Source organism: Lampris incognitus, chromosome 7, assembly GCF_029633865.1.
Source record: "Lampris incognitus isolate fLamInc1 chromosome 7, fLamInc1.hap2, whole genome shotgun sequence".
In the NCBI taxonomy this organism is placed as follows: domain Eukaryota; kingdom Metazoa; phylum Chordata; class Actinopteri; order Lampriformes; family Lampridae; genus Lampris; species Lampris incognitus.
The window spans coordinates 42,772,252-42,776,833 of NC_079217.1; positions in this window are offsets into that span (position 1 = coordinate 42,772,252).

Here is a 4,582-nt window from a genome sequence, read left to right on the forward strand (position 1 = left end):
TTGCTATTGTAGTAGCCTATGTTGTTGTTTATTGGGTATAGTTTTTGTTGGGTGTACAATTGGATTGTATGTTGATGTTGCTGTCTCTGCTGTGTGTGTGTGTGTGTTTGTGTGTGTGTGTGTGTGTGTGTGTGTGTGAGTGTGTGTGTGTGTGCAGTGTTGTGCAAGTTTACACTTGACAAGAGCTAGCTCAAAGTTCAGTTCACACAGATTACATAGTCCATCCATCCATTATCCAAGCTGCTTATCCCAATCGGGGTCGCGGGGATGCTGGAGCCTATCCCAGCAGTCAGTGGGAGGCAGGCAGGGAGACACCCTGTACAGGCCGCCAGACCATCACAAGGCCACTTTCATAGTCCACAATTTAAAATTTTGAACTAAGTTCACAGTCCCAAAAAATGAACTAGTGGTCGTTCACTTCTTCCTTTTTTTTTTTTTTTAATGAGTATCTCCGATGGTTGGATGCTTCAATTTGCTGTGTTGTTTCATATTCGTTGCCAATGTGGCTGACATTTGGACTTGTTTTTTTAGAACCAGTGGGAACAATTTGCATAAAATTGTGTCTTTTTTTCCAATTGAATCTTATTGATTTGTTCATGAAACTCCTTCAAATATTCATATGAACTGGCTTCAGCAGTACCACTGGCTGCATCTGAATTGGCGGTTGCACAAGCCATGCCCGCATGTCGGATACCGTAACACACATCGCGTGAGCGTCATTCACTCTTGTGGGAGTGAATGATGCTCACATTCACGTTCATTAGCTGCAAGCTGAGAGGTTCAGTTCACCAAAAACATGCATGTTCAGTGTGTTCATGCACAACACTGTGTGTGTGTGTGTGTGTGTGTGTGTGTGTGTGTGTGTGTGTGTGTGTGTGTGTGTGTGTGTGTGTGGTTTATGTAGCTATGTTGCTCTTGCCCAGAACAAGAAGATCTCCAAAGCCACCACCCCCTGATCCCGGCTACACACAGGTCGCTGACTGGCCATAACACACACAATGCTTGTTCCATTTGCATACAGTAAAAAGAGCTCTCCTCTCGCACACGTTATTTAATCCAAATATAGTAGGCTGATTAAAAGTGTAGCCCCACCACCAAAATCCAGTCATATTAGAGACATGCTATCATTCCCAAATCCCAACTTTAATGCTTTAAAATTCCATCCATCCATCCATTATCCAAACCGTGTATCCTGCTCAGGGTCGCGGGGATGCTGGAGCCTATCCCAACAGTCACTGGGCGGCAGGTGGGGAGACACCCTGGACAGGCCGCCAGTCCATCACAGGGCCAACAAACTCATTATTTAGTAATCTGAACATACTATACATCAAATTTACATGGGAAAAACATACATACTGGGACCTTAAACAGCCCAAACATAGGCAGTGTGCATGTAAGCCTCTTTTCTAGTTGGGACCTCAATCCTGACTGGGCTCGTGCGGGTCCCCCTGAACCTGCCATGCTATGCAGTGTCTGGCGTCAAGCGCGGTGAGGACTGCCGTCAGAGTTGGACCCTTCCTTGACCCAGAGCCCAAGACAACTGACCCGGTGTTACTCTGGTGTCAGCATCCCTGTGTACCTCTATCCATGGATAATGATTAATAATGCTGTTGCGTTTGTCAGCTGTGTGTGTGTGTGAATATGTGGCCGCCGTGCCAGGCCATGTGATGCTGTTAATGTTCATCTTGGTGCGTGCAACATGACCTCTGATGATGTATAAGCCTTGTGTGATTGAACTGTGGTGCAATCAGGCAAGTATATTTGTAATGGCCTCTTTTGGTTAACATATTCATATCCGAGCCTATCAAGAATGACTGGTCTTGGACAGGCTAGGCCCACCTGTTTCTCTCTGTGCCCACCCAGACTGTGACCTCTGCCTACGCCACAGGCCGGTATGCGCAGTAACTAGAGGAAAGGCTCTCTGAACAGGAAAATACTATTTCCTAAGTAAATATGAGTTTCAAGTTTTAATAGACAATCGGCCAGGTGACAATCTGGCGGGCTGTCCAGGGTGTCTCCCCGCCTGCTGCCCAATGACAGCTGGGATAGGCTCCAGCATCCCCCACGGCCCAGAGTAAGGATAAGCGGTTTGGAGAATGAATGAATAAATAGCCAATATAGACCATAAAACTCAATACGCACATTATGAGCGGTGGAATTGCCCTTTAAGCGTTCCCATATTCTGCTGCCATAGAAAAGAGTGTGCAGAATATATTGGAAGTAGGAAGTTCAGCCATATCAGAGCAAGGCGCATTGTGTTACATAATAACCTACACAAAACCAATGTTAAATTACAGCAAAGACTCCCATAGATATGTAAAAAATAGCATTAAAATGAAGAAAAAAAAACATATTTTGAAATTGTATGCAAGTCTTGTCACTGATGAGGACTTTCTAGTACTGTTGCTTCCTATAATATGCCTAGGGTGTAGCAATGAGTCAATGACAGAAATGTCCCTGGCATGATACATTACCTTTGGTCATTCAGTTATGCAATAAAGTAAATATATCTATGACTAATGTTGAAGGGGACGTCATCCCTCACAAAGGACTGGCCGATAGGAGACATTCTGTTTGATGTAATGCTTGTGTACAGGACGTTTCACCCAATGTATTATTGTCGATGTATGTGATTATCAAGAGAACCATATAGGACAATGTAAGCATACATTTATTTTTAGCATGTGTACTCTCAGATGCAATCTGAGTATTAAAACTGGCAGTTCCATGAGCCCTAAAGCTTTACTCAAGACAGTGAAGCCAAGGCAAATCATTTATGTGGCACGTTGTAGAGATGCTACAATGAATTAGATGCTTTGCACTTCAGAGTATTGGAGACCAGAGATGTTGATAAGAGCTGGAAGGACTTTCCAGGAGCTGTGGCAAGTCCAAATAAAGTCTTATACTAAATGTATTATGTCCTTTTCCCTCTTTGCAAGCAGGAATTTTAGGAAAGACATGTTTGCGTTGTTAAAATCGTAAGTGACAGGGATCAACATTTCTCATGACAGCATCTACATCATTTTATGAAGACATCCACCCATTATCCGAACCGCTTATGCTGCTCTCAGGGTCGCGGGGATGCTGGAGCCTATCCCAACAGTCACTGGGCGGCAGGTGGGGAGACATCCTGGCCAGGCCGCCAGGCCATCACACAGGGCCAACACACACACACACCTCGGGACAATTTAGTATGAATGTCTTTGGACTGTGGGAGGAAACCAGGGCACCCAGAGGAAAACCACGAAGACACAGGGAGAACATGCAAACTCCACACAGAAGACGACCCCCGGACAACCCCCAAGGTTGGACTACCCCAGGGCTAGAACCCAGGACCTTCTTGCTGTGAGGCGACCACGCTAACCACTGTGCCATCGCGCCGCCCTTTATGAAGACATGTTTAGTTATAATTTATTAAATAATTGTGTTTTATTTGCAACCTCCATAAGATGCACTTTCCACTTAGTCTATAAAATACTTGTAAAATTAACCGTGTTCCTTTTTTTCCATTCAGTATACAAGTTATTTGATACTTTAATTGATTTGAATTTTAAATGTAATTGAGTTTGCATGAGCTTTGATATTTCCATGAGCTCAGTCATTAAGCTATTGCCTCGGAACTGTTGAAAAAAAAAGATATTCAAAGGCCAGTTATAATCTGACAATACAATTTGTTATGGGAGAAACAAACATCTCTTGCAATGGCTCCCGCTGCAGCAATTTATGTATAACTCATCTGTGTGGCCACAAATGCAACAAATTCAAAATGTCTGCCCCGTGGTACTTCAACAGGTGTACACTGTGGCAACAGCAAGTACAGTAAACTTGACTGGGTAGCGCTGTTTTTATCACATTTCTCTGGTTGATAGCATAGTAGCATAGCAAGAGCTTCAATTCCACACCCCACACCCCTTCATTTATGAGAGCATGAATTATTTCCTAGCCAAAAGCATTAATCTGGTAAACTGTGACCCTAACTTTAAACAGATACGCAGAAACTGGTGTTAAATCTGTTTTCTGGTTTTCTTATCTGGTGATCGTTGAGATTCTCCCTGTGGTAAATTGAAGCACCGGGGAGACAGAGAGAGGAATCAGTCACCTGCCACTTCCCTTGGTGCCCGCTGTCATGGCAAGCAGATTAGACACACTGCAGTTATGTTTTCCTTAATGCGGTTTAAAACACAGACTCCCATTGGGGCAAAAGAAGAACACAAACAAATCTGCGCGCACACAACAACACAAAAATATGCACACACACGATGAGAGGGTCTAATGACAGGATGTTGTGTCGCTGTAAAACCCACTGAGGCATATTTGTAATTTGTGATATTGGGCTTTACAAATAAAATTGACTTGACTTCACACACACACACACACACACACACACACACACACACACACACACACACACACACACACACACACACACACACACACACACACACACATACATATGCATATACAAAATTACAGACCTTTACACATGCATATACACTCACCGGCCACTTTATTAGGCACACCAGTCCAACTGCTCATTAACGCAAATTTCTAATCAGCCAATCACATGGCAGCAACTCAATGC